Source organism: Perca flavescens, chromosome 4 (assembly GCF_004354835.1).
Source record: "Perca flavescens isolate YP-PL-M2 chromosome 4, PFLA_1.0, whole genome shotgun sequence".
Lineage (NCBI taxonomy): Eukaryota > Metazoa > Chordata > Actinopteri > Perciformes > Percidae > Perca > Perca flavescens.
In genome coordinates this window covers 17,922,995-17,939,557 of record NC_041334.1, presented here as the reverse complement: position 1 = coordinate 17,939,557, position 16,563 = coordinate 17,922,995, and the positions used below count along the sequence as shown (strand labels likewise).

The following is a 16,563-nucleotide window of genomic DNA, read 5'->3' as shown; positions in this document are numbered from 1 at the left end:
TGTTATCACCCAGTCTTGTTCATGGAGTGTCAGCTCCCTGGCTCAGGTCTAGCTTTCAGTGGAACCACGGAGAAAATCAGATTAACCTAAGCCTTTTAACTGCAGTTGGGTTTTATCCCATTTGAGAGCTGGCAACACAACCTATTTTGTTTGTGTTTAGAGGGAGAATGCATGCGGAGAGAGGAGGAAGGGTAGCCAAGAGAAGTAAATAAAAAAAATGGGTGACACAGGCTAAGCAGCTTTTGCTTGGGGATACAGTTCAAGCCAGGGCCATGACCCAAAGTGTTAAATAGCTTCTCACATTTTATATACAGGGCTTTCTAGGGATCTTATGCAGGCTGATGTTCAGAGATGGAAAGAGAAAGCAAAATAAGTGACTTCACAGAAGGACAAAAGGAGAGAGACATTATGGGTAGCAACACGTTAGAATGAGGGGGCCCCCAAAGTCTAGGGCCGGCGTTGCTCACCACTAACCGAACCTATGCACTAACCTTTCCATCACTATGATAAAAAATTCTACCCTTAGCCCCTAAAGCCAAGTCTTAATCCTCAAACAACACTTTTAAAAAGTGAGGACTGACCATGTCATTTTCCAATTGTGTTCTCACTTTGAATCTACAAAAAGAAAGTGTGATGATTCACAGTGAGCATCTTTGCAAGTGAAGTGATGTGCTTGTCTATAGCTTTCATATTGTATTGTAAATCCATAAATGCAAATATAAATGTAACTTATTGCAAGTAAAACAAGGCCAACAGTGTGGCAATTTAGTGCCATACATATCACTGTGCTCAAAATGTCAAATTTCTATAGGGCCTTGAAGATTTTAAGATGTGCTGCAGTTTAACAACAGTATTACCATGCAGCCATGTATTGGATCAAACCAAAATAATACAAATCTTAGCTTAGTGATGTTATAGTTATTATAGTTCACAAGATTTATATCCCCTCTTGATTTTCTACCATTCTGGATTAATTTCCTGATTTGCCCATTTTTTCAATCTGCTGCACCTCACTGAATGACACATAAACACAATCTTTGCCTCTCAGCCCCTTCCTCGCCCACCTCGTGGTATTTATCTGACTGAATGCAGAGGGACAGATATCATATAGTGCCATGTGTGCAGAAAAAAGGCCGGGCGGAAACCCAAAACTAAGTATGGCCTGAGGTAACGGAGGCCTGTCAGCTCTGCCGTGCCATCTCACAGCTGGCAGACTGGGTCACTGCGACAGATCACCTCAGTTTGGCCACGTCATCGCCAACCTCCAACCCCTGGAAGAGTCCGTTTGAAATTGCTAAATGTTAAGCCTGTCTGAAACACGTGAGCGCAACACTTACTCACCTAATGCACATATAGAAAGACTACTAAAACAAACACATACAGGCAGATGCAAGACATACAACAAACTAAAATGAGAATTAGCAAACCAACATAGAAGATAAAAAAGCCAGACAGATTCACAATTGTGCCAGACAGTATTTCATAGGAGACTGAGTGAGTCATTTGTTCTACTCACCAAATGCCTCTTCCTTTGTCTCTCAAATGTTAACATTGCATCAGACAAACCAGCAGACAAGAGGGACTGGAATATTCACTGTTTCTTGCAATATCTTATTAGATTTACCCTGTTCATGTCAATGTTTACAGCAAAAAGGTTTATGTGCATGTGATGGGAACTTTTCATGCAGCCCTTTTGCTGTTTCAGTGGTTCTCTGCAGGTGGAAATTCCTCAAGCCTAAACAATGTTTATCAGTGGTTAGGTTTTCTAACCGGGATTAAACGAAATAAGATAAAAACAAGTCTAGCCAGGATCAGCAGATCTTTGTTTCTAAACCTTTTTGTGGCAATATAACAACATCATCATCCTACTTACAATATGTAACCTGATGTAAACATATATTATTTTAACCAATCATCATGTTTGTCATTGCTTTCTGGTGAACACAGTTTTTATTCATATGAATATTGCAAGAGGGAAAACGTGCTAGCTTTACCACCACAAAAGGTAGTAAATTGTAACATAAATTATTTAACCTGGTGTATATACTTTGTCTATCCTATCAATGGCTAGCCAACAGGCTATGCTTATGCTCATGATATGTGATATGTAATATGTGATAACATGAGTTTATTACATGCTCGTTAATTAAAGAGTCATCAAATTATGCATTGTACCTACTGTAATGTGGGCTTACCAATTTAGATGATCATATTATTCAGTTCAATTCAATTTTATTTATAGTATCAAATCATAACATAGGTTATCTCGAGACACTTTACAGATAGAGTAGGTCTAGACCACACTATAATTTACAAAGCCCCAACAATTCCAACAATTACAGTAATTCCCTCAAGAGCAAGCAGTGCGACAGTGGCGAGGAAAAACTCCCTCTTGGGAAGAAACCTTGGACAGACCCAGGCTCTTGGTAGGCGGTGTCTGACGGGCCGGTTGGGGGTGTGATGAACAGTGGCAATAGTAGTCACATTAATAATGGAACAGTGACTGGATGTAGCGGGAAGCTGCAGGGTTCAGCAGGAAGCAGCAGGGTTCAGCAGGATGCAGGGTTCAGCAGGACGCAGCGTGACATTGCAGGGCACCGCTGAGCTCAGCAGGGAGTGCAGCAGGACCACGGCAACAGCTGGAACCAGGATCTTGGTGCCAACGTTCTCCAAGGAAATACGCTGGGGGAAAAAACATAAGGACTACGGGGAGTAAACTCCCCAGAAGCTAGGATTAGTAACAAGCATTTCTGGGACGGGATACACACAAATAGTAATAGTAATAGTAATAGAAAGGGAGAGGAGAGAGCAGCTCAGTGTGTCAAAGGAAGGAAGGAAGTCCCCCGGCAGTCTAGAACTATAACAGCGTAACTATAACAGCGTAACTAAGAGAGACAGGTCATAAGGAGAGGTAGCTTTTTCGGGCTTAGAACTCTTCCCCTGCCAGATCGGGCTTGGCTGGCCTGCCTCCCTCTACTTTGTTATGTATTATTAATCTAACAATTATGAAGAGAAGCAGGTGGGCCAGTTAGGTGAACACTGCAACTCCTCACTCCCTAACTAAAAGCTTTATCAAATAGAAGAGTTTTAAGTTCATTCTTGAAAGCGATTACAGTTTCTGCCCCCCGAACCCAGATCGGGAGCTGGTTCCATAGGAGAGGAGCCTGATAACTGAAGGCTCTTGCGCCCATTCTACTTTTATAGACTCTAGGTACCACCAGTAACTCTGCATTCTGGGAGCGCAGTGCTCTAGTGGGACAATAGGGTATTAGGAGCTCTTCTAGATATGATGGTGCTAGACCATTTAGAGCTTTGTAGGTCAAGAGAAGGATTTTAAACTCAATCCTGGATTCAACAGGGAGCCAGTGCAGAGAAGCTAATACAGGTGAAATATGATCTCTTTTCTTAGTTCTTGTGAGAACAAGCGCTGCAGCATTCTGGATCAGCTGGAGAGTCTTAAGGGACTTATTTGAGCAACCTGACAGTAGGGAATTACAATAGTCCAGCCTGGACGTAACAGATGCATGGACTAGTTTTTCAGCGTCGTTTTGAGACAGGATATTCCTAATTTTGGCAATGTTACGAAGATGAAAAAAGGCTGTTCTTGAGGTTTGTTTTAGATTGGCATTAAAGGATATATCCTGATCAAATATAACTCCTAAATTTCTGACAGTAGTGCTGGAGGCCAGGGCAATACCATCCAGAGTAGCTATATCTTTAGATAATGAGGTTCTGAGGTGTTTAGGTCCCAGTACAATAACTTCAGTTTTGTTAGGGTTTAACATCAGAAAATTATAGGTCATCAAGGATTTTATATCTTTAATGCACGCTTAAATTTAGCTAGCTGACTGGTTTCGTCTGGTTTGATTGACAAGTATAATTGAGTGTCATCCGCATAACAATGAAAGTTAATTGAGTGTTTCCTAATAATATTGCCTAGAGGAAGCATATATAAGGAGAATAGAATTGGTCCAAGCACTGAGCCTTGAGGAACCCCATGGCTAACTTTAGCGTACTTAGAGGATTTATCATTAACATTAACAAATTGAGATCGATCAGAGAAATAGGACTTAAACCAGCTTAGAGCAATTCCTTTAATGCCAACTAAGTGTTCCAATCTCTGTAACAAGATTGAATGGTCAATAGCAGTGTTTGGAATAACGCCGTTTAAAAGAACGGCGTTAGGTAACGGCGTTATTTTTTCAGTAACGGGGTAATCTAACTAATTACTTTTCCCGTTGTTAAAACGCCATTAACGTTACTGGACGTTAAATGCGGTGCGTTACTATGCATTGATTGAATAAACTGTGTAATCCGAACGCATCCCTTGCTAACAGCTACTGAGGAGGTGGGTTAATTTGCAGGGTTGTTTTGAATCTACTGACTGGTCAGTTTTTAGTGATTCTGCCACCTTGCATGAGTACACAGAGGCAGTTACTGACTATGTTAAATTCTGTGTGGACAGCTGTATTCCCACGTGTACCTTTCGTGTTTACCCAAATGAAAAACCGTGGGTAAACAGAGATGTACGCGTGAAATTGTATGAGAGGACAGTGGCTTTTAAATCTGGGGATGATGCTCGTTATAAGACCGCGAGATACGAGCTCAGGAATGCAATTAAGTCTGCTAAAAAAACAACACCGGGACAAGAGCGATATTGTTCTGACGGGGACTCTAGGCGCGTTTGGCAAGGCCTACAAGCGGTTTCTAGCTACAAGGCCAAACCTAGTGGCGTCACAACAACTACTGCTTCCTTCCCAGATGACTTGAACATTTTTTATGCTCGCTTTGAATGCCCTGCTGAGACACTGGCGTTGAGACCATCTCCTTCTGGGCATGCGCATGTCAGAGCACTTCCTATTGGGAACTCACACATAGACACATCATCCCCAACTGGAAATCTGTTCAGCAGGCAGGCACATCAGGTCTCAGTCATTGATACACGTAAAGTTTTTAAATCTATGAAAATAGGGAAGGCTGCTGGGCCTGATGGCATTACTCCACGAGTTTTAAAGACATGTTATAGTCAACTTGCCTCTGTTTTCACTGACATTTTTAACTTGTCACTCTCTCTTTCCAAATTGTTTTAAAAAATCAATCATAATTCCTGTGCCTAAAAAAACGACTGCTATCTGTATGAATGATTTTAGACCTGTATCGTTGACTTCTGTAATTATGAAGTGTTTTGAACAGCTTGTGAAGACACATATCAACAATAGCATACCTGCCTTAACTGATCCATTACAATTTGCATATAGATCAAATAGAGCTGTGGATGACGCTGTATCCCTGGTGTTACATACTGCACTCCAACATCTAGAGGGCAGGGATAAGTATGTCAGGATGCTATTTGTTGATTATAGCAGTGCCTTTAATACTATTAGACCTTCCATTTTAATATCTAAGCTGTTAGACCTGGGCCTCTGCAAATTTATTTGCAGTTGGATACAGGACTTTCTAACAGGCCGTCCCCAGACAGTTGGAGTTGGAACTACATACTCAGCCTCTATAGTGCTAAACACTGGAGCACCACAAGGCTGCTGTCTCAGTCCTCTATTATACAGTCTGTATACCTATGATTGTATTGCTAAACATCCCAATAATAGTATCGTAAAATTTGCAGACGATACTACTGTGATAGGACTTATTGACAGCAATAATGAAACTGCCTACAGAGATGAGGTAAGCAAATTGATCATGTGGTGCCAAAGAAATAATTTGTCTCTCAATGTGGGGAAAACTAAGGAGGTCATCATAGATTTTAGGAAGAACAAATCTACACATACACCTGTCTTTATTAACAACTCTCCAGTTGAAATTGTTAACACCTTTAGATTCTTAGGCGTCCACATTTCAGACACCCTCACATGGTCCTTCCAGATCAGCTGTGCCATTAAGAAGGCACATCAGAGGCTTTACTTTTTGCGGTGTCTTAAGAAATACGGTATGTCTCTTAACATTCTACTGAACTTCTACCGTTGTACAATTGAGAGTATACTGACAGGTAATATTGTAGTGTGGTTTGGTAGGGCTACTTCACATGACCTTAATCTACTGACAAAAGTGGTCAGGACTGCATCTGAAGTCATCGGGGTTCCACTTGAATCACTCCAACAAATTTACTGGAAACGCAGCACTAAAAAGGCACAAGGTATTATACAGGATTCTAGTCATCCTGCACACAATCTCTTCTCCCATCTTCCATCAGGGAGACGCTTGCAGAGCATCCAAACACGCACAACACGTTTTAGGGATAGTTTTTACCCCCAGGTAATAAGGTTATTGAACAATAGTACAACAGGAAGGAGGGCTGTGGTCTGAACTTAGTCACTTGTATATATTATGTTGGATATTTTATAATGTTTTTAATACTATTAAGTTTTTAAAATTGTTATTATTGACTGGTGCTGAGGGAGTGCTAAGGCACATTGTATTTCATTGCTGTGGTACTTTGTACTAATATGTATATGACAATAAACTTGAACTTGAACTTAACGAGGTAAGCGTTTATGATTGGCTAAGGCAGAGTCGTGTTTCATGGTAGCCAATCAGAGCCAGTGTTTTTACACACATGCCAGCACACGCGCCACACACAACAGCTAAACAGATTAGGCAGAGATGGCGAGTCAGGAGCAATCCAATGAAAAGTTGGCATTTTCAAGGTGGAGATATGCACTACTTCAAATTAATTGTGGTCAAAGGCAAGAACGTGCATGTGTACATTATGTTCAGGAGCGAAGACTTTGTCGACATCCGTTATAAGCAACTCTAATTTAATGAAGCATCTCACAACAACACACGCATCTACAAAGCTAGTGGCCGAAACCAGCGATACCTCCACCACAGATGATAGCTCGCCATCTGCTAGCAAAGAAGGACTCGGAGCAAAGTCCTCCAAGCAGCAAAAGCTAGATCTTTCTGCCTCACAACAAAAACCTATGACACAGGCTGAAGTCAACCGTATGACAGGCAGGTGTTAAAAGTATATGTGTCATATAAGTTTATATGGTGTAACTGTTTACTTTTCTTACAAAGATAATACTTGAAGTGCAGGATAAATCTCTTGCTGTCTGTCGACGTGCAATAAATATCGAAAGTTATGTACGTTAAACACCTGTCTGTTCTACTCATTTCAACTGACTTGTGAAAACTGCTAAAAAAAATCTAAATTCTTTGACATATAGCAATTTTTTTTTTTAAAGTAATGCAAATAGTTACTTTCCCTGGTAATGAGTTACTTTTATTATAGAGTAATTCAGTTACTAACTCAGTTACTTTTTTGAACAAGTAGTGAGTAACTATAACTAATTATTTTTTTAAAGTAACGTTCCCAACACTGGTCAATAGTGTCAAATGCAGCACTAAGATCTAGTAAAACAAGAATGGAGACAAGTCCTGTCTGCAGCAGTTAAAAGGTCGTTAGTAATTTTCACCAGTGCCGTCTCTGTGCTATGATGCTTTCTAAATCCTGATTGAAAGTCATCAAATAAACTGAATTGCTATGGAGAAAATCACCTAACTGATTAGCAACCACCTTCTCAAGGATCTTGGATAGAAAGGGAAGGTTATATATAGGTCTATAGTTTGCTAAGACCTCAGGATCGAGGGTGGGTTTTTTCAGAAGAGGTTTTATCACAGCTACTTTAAATGACTGCAGTACATAACCTGTTAATAAGGACATATTGATCATATCTAGTAATGAAGTGTTTACCACGGGTAACGCTTCTTTGAGTAATCTCGTTGGGATGGGGTCTAAGAGCCAGGTAGATGGCTTAGCTGAGGATATCTTTAACATTAATTGTTGAAGGTCTATAGGATAAAAGCAGTCTAAGTATATGTCGAGACTAGTCGTTATTTCTAGCGACTCTGCGTTTAAAGGTGAACCGTTAGAAGTTGAGGGCAAAAGGTGACGGATTTTACCTCTAATTGTTGTAATTTTATCATTAAAGAATCTCATGAAGTCATCACTACTCAGAGCTAGAGGAATAGATGGCTCAGTAGAGCTGTGACTATCTGTCAGCCTGGCTATAGTGCTGAAAAGAAACCTTGGGTTGTTCTTGTTTTCTTCTATTAGTGATGAGTAATAGTCTGATCTGGCCTTTCTTAGGGCCCTCCTATAGGTTTTGAGACTTTCTTGCCAATCCAAACGGGATTCTTCCACTTTTGTGGAACGCCACTTACATTTGAGGTTTCGCGAGATTTGTTTTAATTTGCAAGTTTGGGAGTTATACCAAGGTGCTAATTTCCTTTGCTTCATCATCTTCTTTTTCAGGGGAGCAACGGAGTCTAAGGTCGTCCGTAGGCAAGTCGTAGCACCGTCTACAAATGTATCAATTTGAGAGGGACTGAGGTTAACATAGAGGTCCTCTGTTATGTTAAGGCATGACATAGAGTCGAATGCTGTTGGAATATCTTCTTTAAATTTAGCTATAGCACTGTCAGCATCTGGTGTAGAAGCTTTTATCTAATTTAATATAGTCAGGTAGTAAGAATTCGAAAGTGATTAAAGAATGATCTGATAATAACGAATTCTGCGGAAATATTATTAAATCCTCAATTTCAATACCATATGCCAGCACAAGGTCGAGGGTGTGGTTAAAACAGTGCGTCGCCTTGTGCACACTCTGACTGAAACCGATTGAATCCAGTAATGAGTTGAAAGCAGTACTAAGGCTATCATTGTCAACGTCCACATGGATATTAAAATCACCTACAATAAGTACTTGGTCTGATTTAAGGACTAAACATGATAAAAACTCTGAGAATTCAGATAAAAATTCAGAATATGGACCTGGAGCCCTGTAAATAACAACGAATATAATGAAGAACAAGACTTTCAAAGGAGTTATAATTTAATTTAGGTTTAGGAGTAATTAACAGGCTTGCATCAAAGATGGCTGCAACTCCCCCTCCTCGGCCTGAGCCTCTAGGAATTTGAGTATTAATATGACTGGGAGGAGTGGCTTCATTTAGACTAACAGTCTTCATGGCCCAGCCAGGTAAGTAAGTAAGACAAAATAAATCAATGTTATTATCTGATATCAACTCGTTTACCAATACTGCTTTAGAAGACAGAGATCTAATATTTAATAGTCCACATCTAATTTTCCTATTTTGTTCTATCGTTGCAGTCGTTTTAATTCCAATTAGGTTGTTAAGTATAGCGCATCTTTTGTTTACCTTTGATTTAACCGATCTGAGTCGGGGAACAGACACCGTGCTTATTAGACTATGAGTGGGTGACTGCTCCAACGGATGCACAGAGGGGCGCGTAGTACTGCACCCCTGATTACTAATATCAAACTTGGGTTGTCATGGTTTATGTCTGTTAAACTTGTAAAATATATATGTATATATATTACTTAAAAAGCTTGGCTTTTAATCCTATTTTAGCTCTTTCTTTTGAGTTCAGAGCAGTGCATTGAGACATTTAATGCTCCACTGGACACAATAAGGATGCTTTTTACCACTGAAAATAATGGATGCGTTTGAAAACACACCTCTGACGCTTATAATGCATTCCAGGCGTCAGAGATGAACCTCTCTCAGCACATTTTAAGTGGCTGTCTGTTTGTTTGTTTATTTATTTATTCATTACCTCCAAGCTGCCATCGTGAAATGGTTGATTTCTGCTTCGAATAAGAAAGCTGCCTCCCTCTCGCAACCTTGACCTTTCAGACACCTCAAGTGCAGATGGGATATACTTTTGGGAAAGTCTCCCCTTCTAGCTTTCCAGAGATGCAAGAGATTTAAGGGGGTCAGGAAAGGGGACTGCTAGATAGAAATCTAATTAGGTGATTTTGCTTGAGGGAGCTTCGCTAGCTGCTCGATAAACTCCCACACGCTCGCTCTGCTCCTCTCTCATTTCACTCTCTTACTTCACTCTCTGCCTCCCCTCAGCAGTTTGCACTCACCCCGAGATGCCGCCTGAGTGTCCCCCTGCTGAGGGCAGAGTTGCAGGACGCAGATCATGACTCACTTAACTACATCTTCACTGCTGTTCATATCTCTTCAAAGAAATGAGTAGAGTCATCTCTCCGCTGATGACAAAGCTTTTGCTTTAAGTGTCTTCTCTTCTGCTCATTATTCCTCTACCTTCAGACCGGAATAAAGGGCTCCGAAGAATGATGAGAAGATAAGACGAGGCCCGCTTTGGCATACAGCACACTTGGATTCTTCATAGATCACTGTGGATTGACTGGATGTGTGGTGGTCTTTGGAATAATGAAACTTAGAAGCGCATGGTACAGTAACTCATATGAGTTAGTCATGCAGTAGTGTGGCAGCTTTTGCAACCCCTCAACCTCCTACAAAGGTTGTTAATATTCAACTATTGTGCTTGTTGGTAATGTGCAAAGCATGAAGTAGTGTAATATTAAACTAACTCTTACCATGATGGGGAAAATACACTGCTCCTGGCACATTCTGGCGCACCATACAAATCATGGAACTGGAAGTGGGTGTGCCACTCCAGGTAGAAAATGGGAAAAATATGCACTGCTGCATCCTGAAGCTGGGAAACAGAAGAGTGGTACTTTAATGTGCCAACAATTGTCAGTGAAAACAATACATGTAGGTGTTTTGACCAACATGTTTGTATTGCACTGTACTCAACCCTTCACAAATTGGTTTTATTTGCTTAACTTTAAATATACAGTACCTTAATCATATTTTAGTTGCCAAGCATCGATATTGTTGGCTATCCAGTTGGAAAACATTAGCAGTCACGCTTTGCAGATACATTCAACACAGTATGAATAAGGTCTGATATGTTAAAGAGAAATGTAATCTGGACAGCATTACACCTTTCACACAACTTATTTTGCTATTAATCAGAGCCAATAAAAGCCATCATAGTTCATAAAAGTATAGCAATCTGGACCATGGTAAGATTTGAGATGGCATGTAATGATATTTTTATAAACACTAAATACAGGCTGTAACACCTGGTTCATTTCCATGTGTTTTTTGTGTGTTTCTCGAGTGCAGAATTTCCGGCGCGCTAAGGAAGAAGCATGTGATTTACCCTGAAATCCTGCCGTAGCGTTTTGTAATTACAAAGTAAGCCGTAATATCCCAAACAACCTCCCTGAGCTGTGGGTATGACTAAGCCTGTTTTGTGTCTGTGATGCAACGTGAGGAGCTGTTTATTGTGAAGGTACAATAGTGGCCCGGAAGTATGCTAGGCAGTAGCTTAGTCACAGTACTGCATAGCCCCCGCTCAGGCTCATAATTCAGAGTTATGTGCAGAGCTCTAAAGGAATGAGGCTGTCTCACACAGACAGGCAACATGAGCTTAAAAGTTACACAATAAAGCGGATGTCTTGATGTGCCAGAAGGTTGTGGAGTATATCTACAGTATTGTTTGAATAATCAATTTGCAGGTAGATGATTAATGAGTGACACATCTTTCTGGAAAGGAGAGGTATGAGAGGGAGATAGTTTGGAGAAGATAAAAGCAAAGGCCAAGGAATGAGAGGAAAAGGAATTCAGTGATGAATTTGAATGTGAAAGAGCTGGCTGAAGAGGCAGAGAGGTAGAGGGGAAATGACAAAAGAGTTCAGTCCAGTAAACAAAGCCGTGTTTAACATTGTATAAGTATCCTGCCCCTTAAATAGGAGACTGCTATCGTAACAGCTGAGTAATGGTTTGATATATTTCCCTCGATCTTATCTGATACCGTAAGGTTTTGTGAGACCAGACAAAGGAATTACAGCCATCGAACACCATGCTTTAATCATTCTAAGAAACGCCTCACTTAATAATAGTTCCGGGAGTTGTTTGTCATGTGCGTCGCTGCAGATCCCTAACTGTGTATGTGAGAGAAAAACAGAGGTTTCGCTGCAATATAAAACTAGTCTTGCTTAACAACAGGAAAAAGAACATGTGTTAGGACCACTGTTAGCAAAAACTAATTATTATTTGTATTTCGTGGACTTCCAAGTCAAAATGTATTTGGGGGTCCTTTTACAAGGTTTTACAAAAATGAAAACAGCCAGTGGTGGATGTCACAGGGATTGCCTCTCTCAGTCTCTTTTCCCAAACGTTCACAATTTTTATAGTCAAGTACAATGTGTGTGATGGATAAATCTCTCCATGAGCCTCCTGACCCTCTTGATGTGTTCTTATTCATCCTCATGCAACTTATTGATGGGTGGTGGCTATTTCAGTTGATTATTAAGGAATGTAGAATTGTTCAAATTCAGAAGGAATATATTTAGTAAAGAAAGGTCTTTGTGTAGAATAGGCAAGAGTGAACAGCTGACTGTGTGTGCAGTAGGAGTTATGCTTCCGATACTTGTAAAGGCTGACAGGAGTGGGATGAACTGTTGCTAAACAAATACATGACGTGTAAATAAGAAAACGTGGAACATAAAGAAACTGAGCTTCCATAAAGTCAGTGGCAGCACCCAGCTTTTCCTGTAAACCAGAATAAAAACAGGTATTGTGTTTTTGACAAAATGACATTTGCCATCTGTGCTACAAGTTTGCTGCATTCTGTGATAGACAACAGCAGTACGTAGATACGGTACACAGCACACGTTTGGGATAAAAAGAGAGACATAAGCATACAAAACTGTGCAGACTTTACTGAATTACAAAGTATTTTGTAATGCTGTGTGCTACTGCTATTCAATCATTCTAAAACTGTCCTTTAAAGGAATAATTCGACATTTTGGAAAATACATTCACACGCTTTCATCGATACCACTCTTCATATCTGTTTATTCAATATAAGGCTACAGCTTGATTAGCTTAGCTTAGCACAATGACTGAAAACGTTGCAAAACTAGCCTACCAGTCCCTCTTCAGCTCATTAATTAAGACATTTGTTTGTTTAATTCGTACAAACAAACTAAAACAACAAATTCACTGTTTCTTGGCCAGGAGGGGTAGGCCTACTAAGTTCCTAGAGTCTCTGCCAAGAACTTGTCTTAAATGTAACTTCCTGTGAAACTGCAAGTCTTTGGGTGCGTCTGGAAATCCAATCTGACACTCAACACTAAAATGACAATGCTGTTGTTTGAAGAAATTGCAGAGTACATGTTGATTTACTATTTTTCATAGCATTATATAACTTTAGGATAATCAGATCAGCTCTGTGAAAGGTATAGTATTATTACCACAGTGCTTTAGGTGTGCAACATCAGCTCTTGACATCTCTCAACAGTAGTTGTTGAAAAATCAAAAAAATCACATCATTCACCAAATGTATTATCAAAAGAATAGACTGATTATTTAAACAAAAGAAAATAAAGCTTTGAAATATTCTCAGGCAAAATATGAATATTCTTTTCTCACACACACAATAGAATATAATAGCTTTTGTTAGCTCAAGGCAAGCAAGCATTATTCAAAACACTATCTGACTGACAAACTGATTATGGATTATATTATTGGACTACATATTTTTGGAAAAATTAGTTATTAGTTATTTCCAGTTTATATAGCTTCAGGACACTGCTATAAAATGTAGTATAATGTTTCAAGGGGATTCAAGTTTAGTTTTAAAGCCTTTTAAGCCAAAACATCTTTTAACTTGGCTCATTATGCTGCTTGGCTGTTGGTCTGCTGTTTTTTTAATATTCATGTAGAACATTTTGACATTTAAAAATGTTAACAATTCATTCAGCAACACTGAATAGTATATTTTTGTTTTTTAGCGAGACTGTGCTAACAAAAGTGAGGGAAAATAATAAGAAATATGTGTACATAGTGTGGTGGCAGCGGATGAAACAGAGCTGACGGATGTGAAAATATTATTTATCAGCTTGTGGTTTGATGCTGGCTGCAGATTTATAGGATGAGAGGAGGATGAATTGTCACCGAGAGGCCTGTGTTAAGGTGAAAGAATCTCCAGAGGCTGTTTGATGTCTGCTCAGCTCACAGTGAATCAAATCTCACTGTATTGTGTCCACACAAAGTTCTCAAAATGGGATTACAGTTGAGTTTTATCTTTGAATGTAGATTACTATTACTAGAAATTAAATATAAATTATTTCATAAATGACCTGATTTCAATTAATTGGGATAGGTTTCATCTTATTCCAGATGTAAATAATGCATGGGACTTCCTACATTCTGAATTTATTAACATGCTCCCATGAAAACCATTAAAGTTAAGGGTGCGCATCTTCCATGGATAACATCTGACCTTATAAGTATATTTAGACAGAGAGATCATGCCTGGGCTAACTTTCATAAAACAAAAGACCCGACCGACTGGGAAAGGTATAGGCAATTGCAAAATTATAGTAAAACTATGTCCAGAAATGCTACATCTAGTTATTATAAGGAATCCTTTGCACATGACTTTAAAAATCCTAAACAGTTTTGGAATACAATTAAAGATATAATTAATACATCTAAGAAATCTTTACCTACTAAACTTAGAGTCAATAATATAATTTTACAAGACCCACTACTAATTGCACAAGCGTTCAATCAAAATTTTTCTCAGGTATCTTCAGCTACAGTTCCCAATCTTTTTAAAGATTGCCATTTAAATAATCTCCTGCCCAGTCATAGTTTCTCTTTCAAGCATATAAGACCTGTGGAGGTACAAACTGCAATCAATGCTCTAAAAATGAGCAGTGGTCCTGGGTTGGATGGCATTGAAACCAGATTTCTCAAACTGTCAGATCATATCATTATGTACCCGATATGTGACCTCTTTAATATGTCTTTATCCACATGTGAAATACCCGCCATATGGAAATGTTCACGTATTACTCCACTTCATAAAGGTGGTGATATTCTTGATCCCAATAATTATCGACCAATTTCAATTATCAGTTCTATTGCAAAAGTTTTTGAAAGAATTATCTACGATCAACTGTCCCATTATTTTGATAAATGCAATGTTGATTTAACAAAAGCATTCGACTTAGTTGATCATTACTTGCTATTGGATAAGTTGTTCTCTGCTGGTTTGTCACGCAATTCACTACTCTGGTTCAATTCTTATCTCCATAACAGAAAACAATGTGTTATGATACAAGGATGCAAATCCGATATATTAATTCAGCAATGAGGTGTCCCTCAAGGTTCAACTCTTGGTCCAATTCTCTTTTCTATTTTTGTTAATGACCCTCCATTAATCTTCTCTGAATGTTGTGTTCAGCTTTATGCAGATGATACAGTATTATACACTTCCAAAACTAATCTATTACAAATTGAATCAGTTCTGCAGTCTGACTTTGATAACCTACAACATTGGCTCATAAGAAATAAATTACTACTTAACAAAACTAAATCTCACATTATGATTTTTGGAACTCCACAGACAATCAAATCCAAATTAAAAGGTCACACATGTGTAATTACATGTTTTGATGGTAGTTTACTGCAAAAAGCTGAACATACCAAATACCTCGGACTTTGGCTAGACTCTGAGCTCTCATTTAAGTATCATATTGATTATATCTTAAAAAGAATCAATTTTGGTATTGGTGTTCTCTACCGATCCAGAAAATGTTTTTCTCTTACTGTTAGAAAGAAACTTGCGCAACAACTTATCTTACCAATTATGGACTATGCTGATGTTGTATATCAGGTTGCATCCAGCACTAATCTGCTTCCACTCAATGTTGCCTACAATAGAATTTGTAGATTTGTGCTTGAATGTCCTTTTACTACTCATCATTGTATCATGTATGAAAAACTTGGTCTTCCATCACCTTCAATAAGAAGACATCAGCATTGGTTGCTGCTTATTTATGAATGTATACATTGCAATTACCCTAGTTATCTGAAACAGCTTATCGTACCCTTCTCTTTTATCTATCACTTGAGACACTCTACACAACTTTTCTTTTCTGTCCCTGCTGTACGTTTCTCAACAGCTAAGAAAGCCTTTAGCTTTAAAGCCCCCTCAGACTGGAATAATTTACCTGTAAATATTCGGTCCATTCAATATCTCCACTTCTTTAAAAATGCCCTGTTTTCTTATTATAGTAACAACTGTACCTGTTTTTAAACTTCTACAACACCATAACAACTTTTCTATTCTATTATGAGCAGTATTCAGAATCATTTTTATTTTGTCACAAACTTGATTATGACGGACTAATTCTGTTTTTCTTTTTTTTTTTTTTTTTTTTTTGTTATGTCTGTTTTTGTTGTCTGTTTCTGTTTTGTTAACTGTTGTATGTAATTATGATTGTAATGTATATTCAATTATTGTTTAGGACCCCCTCGAAAACGAGATGGTGCATCTCATGGGAAATTTTCAACTATTATATAGCATTAGATTGGAGGATGACAACCTCATTGGGTCTCTGTGTCTTCCTTTCTGTTGCTCTGCACATTTGCACTTAGTGTATGCTATTTCTTACAGCAAATATGGTAGCCTCAAAGAATATCCTGTTCCTTTTCTGTTCAAAAAAGGCTTTTTAGTGAGGCATTTTATGATAGTTTTGCATTTCTAACATTAAGACATTTTTTTATGTTCCTGTGTCAACTTTCTGGAGAACAAAGGTTTATCTCTTTGTGACTGTAGCCCCTTTGAAATGCACATGCATCCAAGTACACTCACTCCACCTCACTCCCTCCCTCATGAAA

At 38.8% G+C, this 16,563-nt stretch overlaps 1 protein-coding gene across 2 annotated transcripts in view; it reads left to right on the top strand.

Annotated features, from left to right (window-relative positions):
• Positions 1–16,563, top strand: part of cdh22 (cadherin 22) — a 96,722-nt gene that overhangs the window by 68,609 nt on the left and 11,550 nt on the right. The window lies entirely within an intron of this gene.